The following is a 21,342-nucleotide window of genomic DNA, read 5'->3' as shown; positions in this document are numbered from 1 at the left end:
TGCCTGCACGGGTTCTCTCTGGGTACTCCGGTTTCCTCCCACAGTCCAAAGACATGCGCATTAGGTTAATTGGTAACTCTAAATTGCTCGTAGGTGTGAATGTGAGTGTAAGTGGTCATTTGTCTTTATATGTCGGCCCTGCGATGGACTGGCGATCTGTACAGGGTGTACCCTGTCTCTCGCCCAATGACAGCTGGGATAGCCTCCAGCCCCCCCTCAACCCTTAACAGATAAGCGGTATAGAAAATGGATGGATGGATGGATTAGTACAACATACATTTTAATAACTTGTTACTTGATGCTCAGAAAAAGTAACTAGTTTTACTGTAACACAACAGTGGACACATAATATTATGAGATATCATGGAATCCTCTCCTGTCATAAAACAGTCTCAAACTGCAACTTGAGCACACACTGCATTAGAAAGCTCTGATAAATGTAAAATGGACCAAACTTTTTTTTTTTTTTACTTGCAGGATGACCACTGCTCCATCCGACCAGTTCTATATTAAAGTGCTGGAAGCATCAGTGAGTCCAAAATGATGGAAAAAGATTGCTGCACACTCAGATCCATGCAGTGTTTTCACTCTGCATGGATCTGAGTGTGCTGTGGTGTTTTTCTATTATTTCACCATAACTTTACAAATGCACACTGGCTTTCAAACCTGTCCCCTAGAAATCATGTTTGTATATTTTCACCAGCAAATACATTTGAGATGTGAACTCCAAGTCCTCCCAGTCCTGTTCCTGTAGCCCTCAACACACCACGACTGACCCCTTCTCAAAAGTGTAGCATTGTTTTTACTCAACACAGCTTTGTTAGGGAATGCAGTCCAGGCAACAATTACATTTCCCATCAAAACACAATCAGCAGAATCAATTGATAGTATAGAAACACCCTTCCTGGGAGACAAGGTATTTGCCTTTGTGCACAAGTCTAAGTTATTAATCATTAAATGGACTATCACAAGTGACCTGGGCATATTCAAGTGATAAAACTCTTTAAGGATCGGGACCATAAAGAGCTTCTCTTGTTTTTGTTGTTGTTCCATTAACTCCATTCAAAGTTACCACACTGGAGCTGGACAGGCAAGGTGTTTTTTTTCCCTTTAGTGTTGAGCAGAAAAGGATCCTTGGCAGCTATCTTGTAGCTGCTGGACTCAGTAGGTGGAGTGGAAGTCCCTCCCTCCCCGTTCTTCTTGCCTTTCCTTCCCACTGTTTGTTATCGATGCAGACGGTGGGAGATGTGGATGCTGTGCATCTCCTGCCCACTGTGCCATTGATCAGTGTTTAGATCCTCTTTTCGCATCCTCTTAAAGCAACATTCAGAGGGGTAAAATGTCTCATTATTTCAATATATTACAGATTTTAAAAGAGGAAGATTAAAAATTAAAGATTAAGTGTTAATGCTGCAGATGTTTATATAGATCACAACTATGGTGTGTAAGAAATTTCAGCACTGTAGATCGAAAGTTGCTTTACTGGTCCAGTTCAGGCCTCTGTCACAGTTCAGTTAGTGGTGGAGGAACACAGTGTTCACAAAGGCAGTATTTCAAACTTTGCACTCATTTCATGATGCTTTAAGAGGCTGGTGAAAAGGCTAATAAACCAGTCTGTTATTATTTCACTTCGACACGTACTGTAGCTGTGGTTGTTGCACATCTTGTGCACAGGCTTTGAGCTATAGAGATACCATTATAATAATGATTCCAATCAAGGCTTTTAGCTACAGTTAAATTACAGTAAAAGTGCTGCAAGTAGGTTCTAAGTGACCTTGTGCGAATGGAAGTGACAAGAAGGGCTGTTTCAGTTAGTGAGAGTAGATTTCATGACCGTACTTTCAAAATACAATTTACACAGGCAGACAGTTGATCAAAATAAACACTAATGTGTTGCAGAGAAAATTGTTAAAGGACACAAAAACAAGATACAACAAAACCAGACAGCAAACAAGACACTATCAATTGCCTCATACTGTATGTACTCAATAACAAGCATGACAAAACCGTAGCAACAAAGACAGAAAGATGAAAAGAAGGGATAACGAGACAGACAAATGCAGTATCACTAAGTGAGCAGCTGAGACAGCACTGATTATGGTTTTCAGTACAGGTTGAGTGGCATACAAATGGAGGCAGGATGGAGAAGTCCAACAGCACAGATGGAAGTAGTTCAGAGAGACCGCGGTACTTTCATACACTCAAAGCCATGGCAACGAACACAAGAAAATAAAAAGAAGGGGGTAAACGAGACAGACAAATGCAGTATCAGTAGGTGAGCAGCTGAGACAGCAGTGATAATGTTTTTCAGTAGGTTGATTGGGATACAGATGGAGGAAGAATGGACGAGTCCAACAGCACTTTCATACACTCTTTAAAGTATCATTGTCGTTAAAACTGTATACACTTACAGTCAGATGGAAGCAGTATTGCGAAAGCAGCATACCTCAGAATAAACAACCATGCTACAAGTACATTGCTATTAAAAGTTAGGAGAGGCCAAGGCTGGTACTTTGTTATTTTCCTTATTGTCAACCAGCACCATGAAAAGAACACAACAAAAAATTAGTGCTGTGTGTGCAGCCTGATATATCTTACTCCTCTGAGACATGGAGTGCCATTATTATCCAAAAACTATACTCAATGAGCCACACTGTTGTACTGGGTGACATATTCTCATTTGATAACACAGTCTCTGTAATTTATCAGTCTCACATACAAGATCTTGGTATTGTAAGTGAGTAATTTTTGTAAAAACCTACAATACTATGCTGTTTAGGAAATTAAAGTTTATAGTGTACTTAACTGTAATCATGGTTTGAGTATCTTTTATGATCAGAGGGAGAAGTACACTCTTCCACTGAGACCATGTAATCCTCAAAGAATGTAATTTTATGGTGCATTGGCCACCATCAAGACAGAGGACCAGAGGTCATCTCGCAAACTGTCTTAAGCTTGCAGCCACAACATAAACATTATGGGAGAAACATTGGACACATTGGGTAAATTGGTCTATATAATAGCAATAATAGTAGAATAACAGCAGCTTAAGAATGGGTCCACAACATACTGTTATTCTGCTGTCACAATGGCAACCCAATTTGTTCTGTTAATATGTTTACATTATCATTATATTATTACTTCTCCATTCTTACATGCATAAGACGTGTTACCAGTAAAGTTGAATAAAAGAACTACAACAAGGAACTGGTGAACTGACAGATGGATCTAGTGAAGAGAAAATATACATCATGCTCATATTTATTTGTTTGCCTCTTTTAAGAGACTTATGTCATTAGAAGGAATTAATGGGCTTAGGGCTCACAAAGTATAAAGACACAAACTAACACATAATTGGTCTCGGTGTCATGCCAGTGGTTGATGGTTAGTAAAATACAGATTTTAACCATTAAATGAATCCATTCAATTTACATTTGATGGTTACACTATGTAATGAAGTATGTTTAACTGAATGATATAATTACATTTTAAACAGTGGATCAGTAAACTCCAACATTAGATTAACTACACCAGTACTGCAGTTCCTCATCTTTCATTATTCACTGAATAGTTAGAACCACAACTACTTGTTCTGTTTTACGTCCATTGCGTCAGTGTGCTTATTCTCCTCTCATTATTCCCTTTCTTATACTGAACTCATTTTCCATGTACATTCAGTTCAGCTACACACAGGGAAAGGATTCACAGGCACTGACCTTTCCCACCCTTGAACTTTTTAGATTTTGCAGTGGATAAGAACAGCAGTGCCTGCATTGTAACCTTTTACTTGACTTATTACGAGTCACTTCAACAGACTGTTCAGACGATCAGAATCCCACAGAATCTGTTTTTATTAGCCAAGTCTGCAAGCGTCCAAACAATGTGTCTTGGTGTTTGCTCCACAACACAGAAGAATCTGAATAAAAACAGAATAAAGTATAATGAAATATGTGAAAATGACAAGTGCATAATTTGCAACCACTAATTAAATTGTATATCAGTGAGGGTGGAAAGCAATGTACAATGTAAAGCCCAGTTAGACGAAATACATGAAAGGCATAAATGAGGAATATGCAATACATTATGAAATAGTGGAGGTGGAATGCAATGTACTATATAAAGTCTGGTTTGACAACAGCACAACTCAGCTACTATTATTCTTTAGTTATTGTCCTTCATCTTCCATGCAATCTCCTGTCTCTTATGGCCATTTCATCATAAATCAGAGCTTAGGGGAGATAATTTAAATGTAATCAAACTGAATCAAAGTGGCTGAAAAGGTTTGAGGCATTCGTCTTGTTTTTATCTGTCGCCACAGTTTAGTGTACACCTGATGATTTGCATCTCAGTTCCTACTGCTTGTCAGGATTTCCTTGACAGTTTTTGTCCTCCCAAGCTTTCACAGCAGCCTGACAACATTATGGCAAAGGTGTGTGACCCTGATCCTGCGTTACTCTGTCGCAATCCATCAGAGGTGAAGGGGATAGAGTTCAGTTTGTCACTCCGTTTCTATCGATCTCTCGTCTTGACGTACAGAGTCGATTGGCTGTCAGGGTATCAGTGTCTGTGACCTGCTGACATACTGGCCTCTGTGGGGAAGATGTAACTCAATGAACCACTTAAAAATACAGTCATAGTCATGGAAATAGAAAAAAAAAACACTCAATTACACTGATCAGTGAAATAACGGCATGACTAATTTTATTGGTCACCACAGCTAATCTTGTTATTCCTGCAATCAGTCAAATGACCTTTCATGAAGAGTATAAAATGAGCTGGAAGTGATTAATGTTGTCCACCGTAACCATATTATGATCATAAGGCCATTAATGATGGGAACATGATGTTATTGTTATCTATTTGTATTCATGTAGGATCAGAGCTGTGAAATATTACAGCTTCTAATTAATGTCTTTACTGTCATTTCAGTGACTGACCTGCTGATGTCTCAGTATGTAGAGAGACAAAGACATTTTCCTTTGCTTGATAATTTGATCTTAAATTTATATCAAGTAAACTACAAACAAATATAATTTTTATTGGCGAGAACTAAAGTGAAAATACATTTCCTGATCCAGGTTTCCTTTTATGAAGAAGAGTACCGCCACACTGATGTCTAAGGAAATCATTATACTTTTATGAAATGTAATATTACGCTATTAATATCAAGCTTAAGGGAAAATGAGCAGTGGTGCCACATCACACAGCAGTGGCCACATATTTAATGGGTGAGTTTGACCTGTTTGAACTATCATCAAGTAACTACAGTGCACTGATAATGACATGAGATCAATCAGGATGTGTTTGATTTTGCTGAGGCGGTGATTGACTTATCACATTATACGTTCTCTTCTTAGTAATTAATCAGCAGTAGTGGAAAAAGTTCTAAGATCTTTTACTTAAGTAAAAGTAGCTCAATGAAGAAAATGAAAAGAAATATAAAGAATCATGACACAAATGGCCTCATTCAGAATGTTACATTAGTCATATATACTATTATTGTCATATTGTGAGAAGCATTTTAATGTTCTCATGGTGGAGCTACGTTATAAAGCTGTGTATACTGTCAGTTTAATCTGCGATAAATCTTATTACAATCTGAAAATGTAACTAACTGGAAAACAAGCGTAACAGGGTGAATTAGAATATTTCCCTATGATATGTAGTAAAGTACAAATACCTCAAAATTGCTAACCAAAAAGCAGAGACTTGTACCGCACTACACCTCACTACATTCTCCAAACACGTACTTGCTTGAAGCCATTCACAATATTACAACACTGTCAAACCTCTCATACATTCTCATGTCATACTCATGCATTGCATAAATGTGACCTTGATGTGTGTGCTAACATTGGCTAAAGTAGCAGCCAACACAAAGCACAGAACATGCATCCTTTTAGCACTGGACTGTGAAGTTGAAAATAACAAACTCAGAGATATAACACTGCCTCAGGAACTGAGATGAACCAAGGCTATTTTAATAAAAACATTCATCTTGGGAACTGGTTAATAGAAAAAAAATCTTTTATTTTGGTCATACTTGCAGCCATGCTAGTGGCACTATGATACTGTCAGCAAAGAGGAGCTTTGAGCTAAATGCTAACTACAATGATATTTCTAGCGTGCTTATATGTTTGCCAAGTCTGATGCTTATTTTTGTCACCATGCTACATCACTTGCTAATGTCTGATTTTATTTCTAAACACAAAGCACTGCTGAGCTTGATGAGAATGTCAGTAATTTAACAGGTAACAGGTAACAGGTATAACGCTAACTTGGACTTGGGTGTGTACCACATTTCATGGCAGTTCATCCAAACGTTGTCAAGACAGCTCACATAAAACCAAGAATATACTATCGTGGCTAAGAAAACATACTGAATCCTAACTGCAGCTGAATCAAATTGTAACCTGTCACATGAAGCACCTACCACCTCCCCCTAACCAGTTTCTTAGATGACACCCTGTAATCGAATAATCCATGTATAATGATATGTTAGTGTAGGTTCTGTACCTAGACTTTGAGGCTATTCCACTTTTCAGGTCAAGACAATTTTCTCTCTGACAGAGTGAACCAAACTTATCAGTTTTATTATATTATGCTGATGATAAATCTCTCACACATGCTCTTTCAGCCATCTGAGCAATTACTGACGCAATGCAGTCAGTGTCATTGACACAAAATGATGAATTAACCGACCAGATGACAGTCAGTGCCTAAATCAGTCAGTCAGTCCATATGCCACCCTGGGGAGACAGAGAGACATCCGTCTTCTCATGACAGTTGATTTATTTACCGATCACTGACCACTTGATCCCTGGAGAAAACGTGTTCATTTGCTCTAAAGCAAGAGACCCAGAGAAGCATGCAAATTAGACTGTGAAGAAACAATAAAGGCCCCTAAAGTCTGTCTTGGGGTTTTCAGTTTGAGTTTGGTTATTCTGAAAGCCTGAGAAAGGTGCATTGTGATATTATCTCTGTTTCTCTCTAAATGCTCTCCTTTGTGAATGGTATAGATTTAATAAGGGAAATCGATACAGGATAGTTGCCTTTACCTGGAATTACCTCTTCACTGAGCTTCACTTCCAGATCCAGATCTCAGTCACCCTCTCTGAAAGTGTGGTAATAGGCTAGGCTAATCAAAGATAATGGATGAAGATGAAATTTAAAGAAAGTGGAGATAAGGATTTGCAGCGATTGGAGTTCTGCCCATTTGCGCACCTTTTATCACCTAGCTAGCCATTGGAGAAAGCAGGCTTTGTCGGTTATTGGAAGTTACAAAAGCTGGGTGTTGTATACACTATGTGAGAAAGAACTGCACTGTCCAAAAACTTATTTTCAAGGTTACAAAACATCATAGGTTTCTGCAGCATTATAAAAGCCTGTATATAGATGTTATTAACATTTCTATATAAATCGATTTGCTGTGAAGCAAGTAAAATTACTTTTTGGAGGTACATTTATTTGGCACTCGTCCTTACACCCCAAACTATTTTTTACTATGTAAGAGTTTCTGACACTGACAACATCTCACACTTGGTGGAAAGAACTACAGACATAGTGGCATCCATCCATTCATTTATACCGCTTATTCTATGAGGGTTGCGGGGGAGCTGGGGCCAATCCCAGCTGACATTGAGCAAGCGGTGGGACACATCCTGGACAGATTGATAGTCTATCACATGGCTGAGGTGTAGAGACAAACAACCATTCACGCTCACAGTCAAACCTACTGGACAATTTAGAGTCACCAGTTAACCTAACCTGCATGTCTTTAGACTGTGGGAGGAAGCTGGAGTACCTGGAGGAAACCCATGCAGCACAGGGAGAACTTGCAAACTCAACACAAAAAGGCCCTAGCTGAACTGGGGATTGCTGTGAGGCAACAGTACTAACCACTGCATTACTGTGCCACCCACACCATGGGAGTTATATCAAAATACAGTCTACAGTTACAGTTTATGAGCTATACACTGTTTGTTTGCAGCTGGTTTCACTTGGTAATAAACAGCTACAAATACGTAAGACATCAAACTGAAGGTTAGCACCAAGGCCACCCACCAGAATAATGCGCTAACACTCCCAGGTCAGAATACCAAGGTGGTTTTCCTGTTCACATTCTGCCAACATTGTGTGAAGCTCCCTCCTTCTGGATATTAGTGACATTAACATGTCTGAAATTCCTATGTATGACACCACTAAAACACTGTGAGCTACACATCTCATGTTAGTGCAAATATATAATTTAAGAAGCTGTCGGTGCAGTTCATTTAATTACTGCTTTTTCTGATACAGGAAAGAAAAAAATCCTAACATGATACATTTTCTATCCAAAACTAATAGTCTGCCACTGTTTTCAGCTGTCACCAAGTCACACACCAAAAATCAAAGACCCTTTTGTGCTATTCATTAAACAGCCAAAACACACAGTAACAGTGCCAGCTGTCTTAACTGTTTCCTCCTTTCCCACCACTTTATTAAAATCCAGGGTTCTAACCAGATCACTAGACACAGCAGCACTATAGGCTGAAAGGGAAGTTTCCTTCTTGCTATGCACATTTACACAGTTTCAACCCATGGCTTTTATTATTTCATGCAATTTATAGCACAACAAGAAGTCCTCAAGTTGGTCTCATTAGCTCTAAGTCATCCTGGTTTGGTTTCGACCTCTTGTTTGCTTATTAACACTGTATTCTATATGATGCTTCTGATCAAGTATGCCTGAGGACATTGTTGCTGACCTAATAGCACAATACAGTGTGTAAGATCTTCAGAATAGCTTTATAATTCCTGGAATCTACACAAAAAGAGTTCAGTGCAATTATCTGAAAACTGAAGACAGTGTGCTTTTTTCATGAGTATTGTACATGCTTCCTGTGGTGTACATATCGGTGCCACAGAGAGAAATGCCACAGTTTGAACTTGACCTCAACAGCCGAAATTATCCTGACATTAAAGTCCATGCATAAAAATGTGGAGATACCATTATCTGAGCCTATTCAATACCAGTCTTTGCTGTGAAAGTAAGTACTGCATATTCTGGGTTTGTATTGTCAGTTCATGCACACCAAGTTTTTCCCACCACAGACACTTATGTAAACAAAACTACTGAGTATAATGCATTGCTTGTGGATGGATTTTCTACTGTTCAGCATAAACACATTATCTATCTTGAAAATAAAGGAATATTGCTTTATCGATATGTTTCACAGTGGATCACTGAGGGTAAGAATGTTGAGACAGAGCATCAAAGTTAACTGTGCCCCTTAGGCATAGCTTGGTGAGATTATGTAAAAGAAAAATTTCTACAATAATCTTTTTTTTTCTGCAGCTTCCATGAAAGCTACTTTTCAAACTGCTGTCAGATTATTACTTAGACATTTGTCCACATAAGCAGATTTTCAGTCGCCCTCCTGATTTGCAGGGGAGTACAATAGAATGCTTTCAGCATCTTCTGAGTAAATTTCATTTGCTTCTTGCAGTTGGCAATTACCCCCTCAGGTCTGAATGCTGACAGGGCATTGTGCAATGGTACTGTAGTGTAAGTGGTTAATATTGTACATTCTTGTATATGAAATATGGTATAGGGACATGTGGGGAATATAATACCTGATAAACAGCTGTGGTGCAGGAACGTTAAACTTCATTATTGAAATGCTTTGGAAAACCAGCGAACCATTTCATCAACACATATGTGTTCTGCAGATAAGGGAATATGTGGGACTATAATTTATAATATACATTATAGACTTTCTGCATTTACAGTGGCAGGTGGAATTATTGTGTCTCTTATCATCCATACAGGTATAGATAAAAAACGTTTGATGAACACCTGTCAATTATGGTACATGTCATGCCACCTGGCTGTCATTCAACTAGTCCTTGAAAGTACAGTAAATCACACAATGCATAGTTTGTCACTGGCTTCTGTAATGTTCCTTATGAGAGATTTAGTGCTCTTATAGGAAGAACGACATTGTTTGTCATTGATTTCCACAACTGCTGGTGTTCTGCCTTTATGGTTAGGGTTTAGTTTAGTCAGATGATCAAACTGAATTATCACAAAAATCAATATCAGACTGTATCAGTCATTTTGTGATCAACGATTCAGAGGTGTGAAACTGGGTTTGGTTTGTTAAGATTTTTGGGAAAGTGGTTGATGCTATGAAAAATGGGCTGTGTTCAAAATGTATTCTCAATGGTTAATGTTGGGGGAAGTTGGGTTTAGGCACAAAAACTACTTGTTTAAAGTTAGAAAATGGCCATGGTCTTGGCAGCCAAAAATTATCAGCTGGTTTTAGCCAGTTCCAAGCTGTAGAACAAGCTGACACAACACTGATATAGTATCAGGTCTGAATGCTGAACTGGTAGGTTGGTGATAACTGACATATTATCACAGTATAAGATGGTGAAGCAGTTGCCTATCAACACATAAAGCATTAGCCCTTACAACACAATCATTTTTCTGACCTCCTGAGGAAAGTGCTGGACAGATAAGGTTTGGTGGGTTTGTCAGGGCCATTTTGCCAAAAACAGAGGCCTCCTCTAGCTTCAATCATGGATAATGAAAATGGTGACTGAACCAAATCAGTAAAGGTGTAGGCTAGTACAAAAACACTCAAAAATTAGATTTTACTTTGCTATTTCTCTGATTCAAATTTTGTTCTTACTAATGCTGCTCCCTCTCTTCATTCACTTTCTAGCTTGCTCAACCACTGCTGCTCTCCCTCTTTTTCCCTCTAGGGAGAAGGGGACAACTCTGAATGGTATGTTTACAAACAGCAACTGAATAGCACGGGTAGCTGCAGTAATGCTAGGTTAGCATGAATGACTGTATCAGATTAGATTAGGTTAGATTAGAAAGAGCAGTTCTGTTCACACACAGTTTGGAAATGCTAACTGGATTTACTGAAGTGAGTCAGTAAGTGTATTAATGCAGAGCAGAGTGACATGGACACCTTGTGGTAGACTTCTGAAACCATGGTAACTGTACACAAAGGCAGTGATGTGTGCTCAAAATGTGTAAAGACAAAAAAAAATGTATGACATAAAAGAGACTAACAGGCTGGTGACAAAGAAAATATCTTTAGGTTTTGTTGACTAAAACTAACAAAAATTTTCCTACATTAGTACTCATTTGCATCAAAAGACATGAAATGAAAATGAGATGATAAAATCAACAACATATATGTAATCCCCATTCTAATAAAATCTGAAACCACTATATAATAAATAACTGACTGAACTGGAAATGACCCATATAGATACCATATAGCCAAATGACAGCTCTTTGAAAGAAGATATATGAGGAAAAAAATAACCAACTTGAGACAGAAGTTGTTGTTGCACTGGGCTCCTCTATCCATCCAATTTCTCCCCCTGTTTATTCCTGTTCAGGGTCACTGAGAGGTCTATCCCAGGATGCACTAGGGGAAAGGCAAAAGTATATGGCATGGATAGAAAAGACCCGTGACAGGTCGTCTTTCATGGGGCTAACAAACAGGCAAACAAATTCTCACAGAAAAAAAAAAAAAAAAAAAAAAAAACAGAATATCTCTGGATTGTGTAGGGGAAACTGGAGCACCTGTGAAGGTCCACGTGAGCAAAGGGGGAAAAAATGAAACTACATTAAGAATTATTATTAGTTTGAAAGCTCAGGAAAAAAAGGCAGCTGCAACAGAGGGATTGTTGTCCAGAATGGAACCAAAAGTGATTAGAAGACAAAAATACTGGAAAATGACAATGATTAAAGCAATTACTGTCTCGCTGTCTCCTTCTCTCTCTTTATCTAGCCTATCATCCTCTCATGCTCTTTGTTCCCTTGTTTTTTCTTTTCCTCCTCCGTCTCCACAGCACTTTTCACCCTCATAAACAGCATGAGTGACTGACAAACCCTGTCGATTAAATAGCCAACACTGGACGACATTTAAGCTCCCAATCAATACATGATTACCAGCAATTTAATTACCTATTCACACCATGGATAAGCTGCTTTTTCCTTTTCTTTCCTTTTTTTAAGAAAGCTATCAATAAACATGCTTTATGTGTGGTGCCTGGAGAGGAACATTCAAAGCCAATGATGATCACATTAGCCTAGTCAGGCAGGTGGAGACATGATGATGCAGGCTGCACTCTACACCCTCTATGCTGGGACTTCATCATTTAGGTTTATTTACAACACACATTCATTCTATCTATACAATTGCTAACTCCACCTGATTCATGTCTCAAAATATGGTGGTTCTTTGTAAAAAAATAAAGATTACAGAGAATTAGTCAGACGAGGTGCAGACTAAATCCCAAACAGTGCCTCTTTTGTTGAATATATGCAGTGCTGCAGCGGGTTTTTCAGACATTTTATTCCCATAAATGAGATGCTTACACAGAGAACAGTTGTAATCATACTGGTTCAAAGAGAGAGAGGTGAAATTGTGAAAAAAAGAGTGGTATCCTGTTTTTTGTTGTTTCATTTTCTCACCATTTCTGTGGAATGTATTAATTAAAACTGATGTCTGTAAGAAACCAGACTCTCCTGTGTATGAAAGTAAGTTTAAAAAAAGTATTACATCAAGAAAACTTTGTTAACCCATCTGCAGTGATATGTGTTTTCTTTCCTTTCACATGCAGTTAATTTTGTCTGGGCTGCAAAATTAGTTTAAGATGGTGTGATGATGAGAACAGTCACTAACTGAGCATCAGATTTATCCTGTGCTACTTTCTTCATTCACTCATTAACCCTTACCCATAACAACTCACTGACCCAACAGAGAGGAAGAAATTTACACTGCAAACACATTACAGGGAGCCAGAAATGTTTTATTTATTTTTTGGCATCAAAGATCTTCCTGGAGCTGTCTCAGTACTAATTTGCAAGAAAAACATCCTTTTTTTGCACTACATTGTAACAGAGGCGTGTACACCCAAGGCAAACTCAAAAATCAAACACTTTGTGGGTTTGCAGACTTCCATTGTGGTTAATTTTGTCACTTCCTTAATGTGAACACGTTACATACTGAAAACCTGATTCAAATTCAAATTATATAGTACATATATGGAACTGGGACATAGCACCTGTTTCCAAAAGAAACAATCCTGATGATATAATCAGGACTAACATTCCTCCACATTAATGGATGGATAGTTAGCATAATGACTGTTCCTAGCAGCTACAATCTGTGTTTACTTTCGGTCAGACTCAGAAACATGTGTTGATGATGATTCATGTAAAAATCATGTTTATTTAGAAGGCTGCAGGAGTCTAATGCCAGTTTCCCCGTAGCTGTACAATGGAGGTAGTGATTCAAAGTTATCAGGACTTAGATTAGAGCCACAACAGCAACTTTTATAGGAGATACACTGGGTTGAAATGTAGTGGAATTATCCTTGCTCAGAATTAGCATATGGTGTTGGACACAGCACCTGTCTTCAAGCCTGGAGATGACCATGATGACATCATTAATGGTTATTTTCATTGCATGAAGCCTGTGAAAACTTTATACAACTGTTTTCTAAGCAGTTTTCTCCATGACTACTAAACTGACACTGAAATTTGATATTCCTTTGATATATTTGATATTCCTCCTTTGATATTTTGACTAAAACCTGGTTATATTTACTCACCTGTCACAATCTTTATGCTATGCACAACCCTGTCAAAACTTGTGAACAGGTGTGTCCATTTGTTTACCTTCAAGCATCGCACCTCCTACCCTTCTGCTGGTCAGAACTGCTCTGAGAGATGCCAAGCGTAAAAAGACAGTGTCCGACAAACATCAGACAGATGACTGAAGAATGTGGCTAAGATGCATCGAGTGTACACAGCCTGTCAGCTGGAAAAAAAATAGAGAGAATAAAACAGCATTGCATGGAAGAAAATACATGCAAGCAAAGGTTACATACATTTTCTGTCATGGACAAACTCATACTCTTGTTAGCCGGGACAGAATGAACACCCAAAGGCAACTCTCATTACTGTTGCATTTGCTATTGCTCTGAATTAAAAGGCTGCTACATAAGTACAATAATAATTAAATATTACCTAAATTATTTTCAATAATGACTGCAGTTATGTTGGTTTTCACACTAAAACACATAACAGCTGTCATTTCTACTTATAGTCAAAGCTATACTTAAAAAAGAAGGAAGTTCTGCTTGTGTTGCAGTGTTGCAGCTGAATCAGTTGAATATGGCAGTTTTATTCTTCATTACTGTAATAATTACCATAATTACTGTATGTCAGTCATTTCTAAAATCAATTCCTCACAGTCTTTCTTTTTTCCTCTGAGATTTGTATCTTGTCAAAACATTCCCAACAGAGGAGCAGCATGGATCAGGGAAGTGAATTAATGAGGAATCCAGCCCAATGACTACACAGCTGAATCTTATAATCACTGGAACACAGAATAACCTATCAATAACACAGTGCCACTAAGCCACTGTTGTGTGAGCATCTCACGCACACTGTTGGCTTTGTTCCTACGGCCAGGTTTCTGCTCTCCCTGAAAGTTACACAGCTTCAAAAGACAGATAATACATAATACATATTTACAGTGTATTGATGAAGATGAGATGTTTCATTTACCATTATTTTAGTATGGCATTCACAAACCAGTCTCACGGAAGTTTGTGTCCATGTGCATGAAATATAGTGTATTGACTTTGTCTACATGGACATGAATTTTTTTTTTTCGTGCCAGTGAGTACAACTTGCAGTTTGACAATAATCACAACATTTAATGTATTAATTAATTTACCCTAAATGGATGGCAATTGTCCATTTTTGGTGACAGTAAAAATTTTACTTGTAGTGACTGCAGCAATATTACACTTATTTATGGTTGGGTTTCGGCACGCACAACACTTGGTTAAGGTTAGTGAAAGACACAACACAAAACTAGAATTACTGCATTGTAGGCTTCCGCCAACCAATCCAGCTGCAGTTAGTTCTTGATTTATGGGCAAAAGTGTGTTGTGTGAGGTCACTGTGGCCTTGACCTTTGACCTTCTGACCACCAAACTCTAACAACTTCATCTTTGTGTCCATGTGAACATTTGGGCCAATTTTGAACCAGTTCCCTCAATGTGTTGCTGAGATACCGCATGTAAAAGGCCAAAAAAGTGTTTTGTGACATCACAGTGACCTTAACCTTTGACCTTTGACCACCAAAACCTAATCAATTCATCCTTTAGTTCGAAATGAACATTTGCGCCAGATTTAAAGAAATTCCCTCAAGGTGTTACTGAGATATCGCAGAGGCATTAAAAGTTGACTTAAGACACAACGTGTCAAATTTTAACTAACCCACGATCTTTTACCAACCTTAACCTGACCTCCATGTCCGTGAATGAATGTGGCACATCATTAAAAAATACAACCAATTGAAATACATGAGTTTGAAAGTCATGCTCACTGTCATGAAACCAATGGACACTAATCTGTGCTCATGTACACAAAATGAATAGATTACATTTCCTGTACATTGACGTGAACTGCTGTGAGAACAGTTTGTGATTTATGAGCTAACAATTAGAGCAGTATCTTTTAAATGTTATTAACTGGACTTCTTCGTCATGGCCTGGAGTGAACAATTGCTTTTATAAAATGGTTACCATGTATGGCAACATGAAAGTTAGAAATGTGTGTTTACTAGCCTTGGATGGGCTGATGAACTGATGTTAATAAGTTGCATTATGGGAAATGGAGGATTCAGGGGATTTGGAACTTGGTCCATGCTAGGGTCTAAAAGTCAGGATATTTCAGCATGTAATGCATCAATTTTGACCATCCTCTCACAACTCTTCCAGTATCAGTGTCAGATTAAAAACCTTTTCAAATAATCCAAGTTCTCATCAGTTCATCACCTGGTTCATCCTGCTCAGTCTTCAGATTCCTGCTCATTCTATACTCTTTCTTTCTGTGACAAAAACTCTTGCTAATATATTCGTAGGAGGACCTCCTCATAACCGACTTAAATGAATCTCATCTGTCAACAATCTGTGACCGTGACCATGAAACCGACATAGCCCCCAAATCCTGCAGCACCATTAAATCAAACAATCTGTGACCCCCAAATTCTTCAGACAGCTCCTGTGACATGACATGAGACATTTTTTGCTTATTTCAATGCTGCAAGCCGAATGATTCAGAGATGTTGCTCTGAGCTCCATCTGCTTCTGTCACATTTCACTTAGATGTCTCTGTCCAAGCTCTACCGCTCTGTTTCCTCATCTTGTATTCTGTTAAAAAAATATTATGATACAAGTGACAGTTTGCAAGTTTATCATTACTTTCTTTTACATGTAAATTAACCATTTATCTGGGAGTTAGCTGTCACCTGTGAAACACTTCATTCTTCCATATGTAAGGCAGTCACAATATTCTACTTTTTTTCCTGCCCCTCCAGAGGATGAACCTTTTCCAGGCCACTCTTCCTCTAGTGCCACCCTAAGGCCAAAATCCAGTCTGTGATTTACACACACAATCTCATGAGTGGATTTGCATTAAAATACTACATAAATTGGGCTACAATCTACGGTGCAGCATCCCTCTGCTTTCTTATTCAGCTCAAGTGGATTATTTTGAACTTTTTGTAGCAAGATGAATTACACCCTTGAGTCCAAGGTGCTGATCCTGAGACCACCCAGGATGAGGGGCCTGCCCAGGTTGCTAATCCCTCTGAGATACAATGACATGAAGGATTTGAGCTGCTAAAAACTACTGGGTTACAGCTACATACACAGATTTTATTTGAAGGAAACTTGGAAGGTATTATTGCTGCACTGCTATCAGACCAAAAGACACAGATACACAGCGTGTGCAACAGGGAAAATATCCTTCAGGAAAGCATATTCACATCATTGTTTCATAACTACAAATACATACGCATTCTACATGTGCCTTATTTGTTTTAAATAGGATATAAGCTCATTCTGTTACATTACATAGCTGAAAGCAGGGCCCAGTAAAAGCCTGGGCCGCAGGATACTGCCCAGAGTGGGTAGAAAACATATTTATTTGTCATTAAAATGTTAATGTAACAGAATTTAATGAAGTTTGAAGCCTCAGGGGGCTTTCAGTTTTACTCTTTGTTTGAGTAAATACATTTTAGAATACACTGAATTCTACATATTTGTAGTGCATAGTATTAGGTGTGTCACTTAAAACTTAACACACTAAGCTGGTGCAAGAACATGTCTGTATCTTAATTATAAGAAATCTAGTATGCTAATGAATTATATGATGTTTCAACATAAAAACACAAAAACATTACAAGACTGTAAGAAAAATAACCGTAGACACTTTATCTCATCAGAGTCTGGTGAAATCCCACATGGGCTTTTCCCCTGGATGTGAAATGCTGATACTAAGGTACAGAGAGCGGAGGTAAACAAAAAAAAAAATGGGTGTTATTTTTTGATTAAAGAAATTTAAGCAAGGGCATCCGAACCATTTCCACAACTTCCATAGTAACATTGTGTTTGTCTCGTTTCAAGGATTTCCAAGATTCCCCTTGGAGTTAAATTAATACCAGCTTTGTAGTATTTCTATTGTTGAGTATCTGTGTTTTTTATTCTTTTTAATAGATGCATTTGCAAAGATAACGCAGTTTGATTACTATCTTACTTTGGTGGTTCTTTGAAGCTTTGAAAATCTCTTCTTCTCAGGGATAATTATCACTGGGGCGCCGTCAAGTCCTAAGCATAATACCAGCATAGCCAAATTGCTTACTGTTTCCACTTTCTCTGTGAAATATGGCAAGAGTCTAAAAGTATAAAAGGCAACTACTGAGGACAGATGCAAAAAATCTAGACACTTTTAAAGCCCTGCATAATTACAATAAAAAAACTTTACAAAGTGCTTAAAATAAAAAGAGATAAAATGATGCCTCCCCTGGAAATTAACTGAGTTTTATGGTGTCTGTGTACAGGTGTATAGGGTCTCTATAGGGTGTTTTTGTGCTATTTCATCAACATGGACAATATAAATGTTCTATGTTGATTAAACAGAGACTTATTTTGAATAGCACACATGAGAACACTGTTCTGTCTCTTATTTTGCCATTGCTTCATCAAATGCTGTTAATATCACTCTATGGGCTTTGAAAATCTGTACACTTTCCTGGGAATGTTCTTTTTTATTCTTTTTTTATTTATTTATTTTTTTTTTGTTTTAAGTAGCAAACTACTGCTAGCTTTATACTCTCTATTTTTCACCATGTCCTGGATTGTTTCCCTGGGAAGCCACAAAGAGTATTTATGCAAGAGACCCTGTGAATACCTCATTTCTCTACAGTTCTGGGGGAATGATTCCAATGCCATCTGTAGTTGCTTACAATAAACTGTTGCTGACAGTCTGGGTTAGACTCACTTCACACTCATCAAATGTACACAGTTTTTGTCTTAGTTAAATGGAAAAATGGTTAGTTATTGGAGGCTTCTAGAACTTCTAATTCAATTCAAGAAAGCTCAGCAGAGAGCAGCTCAGGTCACACAAGAGAAAGAAAGGGGTAGATGAGGATGACTGATGCTGTATTAATGCACTAGTTACCTTTTAATTAGTTAGTGACTATGTAAACTATACAGCTAAACACAGTTAGCAATCATATTTGTGAGTATAAATATTTGGTTGCCTTTAAAATGAATTAGGCTGCAGTATTTTGAATAAATCTTTCAGTACCCACTTTTCTGTAAGAACATTTGGACTGATGAGTCAAAATGACCTCCAAAGTAACGATGTTTACTTAAAATTGTTGACTTTTCTTCAGAATCCAAATCTACCTTTGTGTTTGCTCATAACCCCTCGTGATCCTGAGTGCTTCATGATTAGTGTCAACAGCATGACTGAATACAGTGTAATTATAGTTTATCACAGAGGGGACTGTTACTTTTCACTAAGCTTAGAGGAAGACCGTGACAGCAACCCAAGAAAATAATTGCACAAACCTAAACGGGAATTTCTTGCCAACCACTGTTAATGCACTAGCTCAGTTTGTTCCATTTTGTGTCTCAGGGGCCTTCACTTTCATTCAAGGTTGTGTGTGTTTATATTGAGAGTAAATTATGGCTTGCTCATTATACAAACATTGTATGCCACATAATTGTTTTGAGAGGCCTTCCAAGAGCAGAAACAACTCATTCTGTTGTGCTGCTGCTAGCTCTTAGTCTGACCATAGAAAACAAGGAGATGTGCCTTGCATGCACAAACACTTTTGGGTGAGTTTTTTTGTAATGTGGTGAAAGGAGGTCAGTGGATTTGAAGTGTCCATTGTGGGAATGAACAGCCTAATTTATCCGTTGATTTGAGGTTTCTCAGACTGGGATCAAAGGTTTACAGGGCTACATTAAGTTCTGTTCCATTAATCACCTTATCCTGTGTTTGATGAGAGGATTGACAGCAAAATCATCTCTATGTCTCTGTTGGGTAGTGCTGTCTGTTGTATACACTCATCAGCCTGCAATGCCAGTCTGTAATGCCGTAATAGGCAGCCCTGCTGTGAAAAGCATCCCTGTAAGATTAGGTTTAGGAATGAGGAGTGATAATTGCCTAGGGTTAGGGATAGGGTTAAAATAACGAGGGTGCTTTTCATGGCAGGGGTGCTTATTGCAGTGCAACACAGTCTTGTACTTAACTGTCTTAATGCACAGCACAAGTTTCTTTTCTTCTTCAGTAATTGGTCTGAAGATAACACAGTGACCAAAAAAAAAGAAGAAACAACTTTCAATGCAAAGGAGCAGAGGTTCTACTTCAAGCCCCCTCCAGTAGTTTAAACTCATAACCCTATCTATATGGCTGAGTCCTCCTACCCTGTGTAGTAAATTTGTTTCAGCTGCTTTTATTTTTATTTTTAATTCTTTCAGAGGTTACAAACACAAGTGAGGATTAGAACACTGACTGACCAACATACTGAGGATTTGACTTCAAGCCCAGCTCCCTCTTCACCACAACAGTCCAGTACAGCATCATCATTGGATTCATTAGGGCATTCATAACAACTCACATAGGAAGTGCCAGAAATAGAAATAGCTGTGAAAAGAATGAATAAAGGAAAGCATTAGTACTTCATCACCTCGACGCAACTGGCCAATTGCTGCATGAAGTAGGTGTGAAAGTTGGATTGTCAGTTTCAGAAAGTAACACAAATTGTTGGATGCAGCCCAACCCAGTATTGATGCTGGAAGGGTGTAGGGGTTGGTGTGGAGGTTTCACACATTGTTTGACTATCCAACTAACACTTGGTTGGAGTATGACTGCGCCTTTACTCCACCAATTAATTTATTTGTTCTCACGAACCAGCTTATTGCCACTCATGACCAAGACCCCAAGACACTTGAAGTCCTTGTCTTGGAATTCTCTTGACTCGCTCTCACATCAAATGTAGCAATTTCACCTTTTTCTGGCAGAGAACCCTGGCATCAGATTTGGTAGTACTGACTCAGCTACAAACCGCCAGACTGTGCTCTGCAGATCAACACCTGATTAAGCCAAGGGAACCACATCATCTGCAAAAAACAGAGACAGTGTTTTTTTTAATGAGGGATTACAAAAAATGAGGGTAAAGACAGATGGAGATGGAGAGTTCTGGACACTCTCTCCACCACAGTTGCACTTTGAGATTCTGTGAATCAGGGAGAATCAGTGACAAGACACAATGCCGGCAAAACCCAAAGGCCACTGGGAATGCACTTGACTTCAAGCCAAGAATATGGAGTCAGCTGTCACTCTGGTTATGCAAGGACTGATTCACTCACAGCAATTGCATCAGCACCCCATACAGTACAGACAAGGCAGTACCCTCCACAAGATACCCCAGAGGATAAGGTCATCTGCCACTTTAAATCCACAAAGCAGATGCACTGACTCTGGAACTTTCCTTGCAATGGTTAAGGGCTGGTCCACTGTTGCAGACCAAACAGAATGGAATCTACGTTGCTTTTCCTGAATCCTAAATTGCACCTCCTGAAGGTTCATGGGGCACTGCGCAAGATGTGATGTTGCAGTATCTACAATACAGAGTTCAAACAAAACATCATTCTTGTATTAGTCATGTTCTTTGCATTCTGCACTGAACAAACCCAACTTCAATATACATAAAACCTCAACAAGCAAATCAATTTGGGGCATAAATTCTACTCTTCAAATCCTCTCATACTCTAATCAGAGAACATACAAAACCTGCAGGTTTTACTAAAATTTGAATACTGTAGTCTAATCAAGAAATTAGGCCATTGCCTAAATAGACAATATGCATTCAAATATACTGTATAAGTAGTCTCACAATGTACCATGCTAGCAGAACTCATTAACATGACCACAAATTAAATAAAGGCTGCAAGGGCTGC

This window comes from Lates calcarifer, linkage group LG19 (genome assembly GCF_001640805.2).
Source record: "Lates calcarifer isolate ASB-BC8 linkage group LG19, TLL_Latcal_v3, whole genome shotgun sequence".
In the NCBI taxonomy this organism is placed as follows: domain Eukaryota; kingdom Metazoa; phylum Chordata; class Actinopteri; family Centropomidae; genus Lates; species Lates calcarifer.
This window is presented reverse-complemented; position numbering follows the sequence as displayed.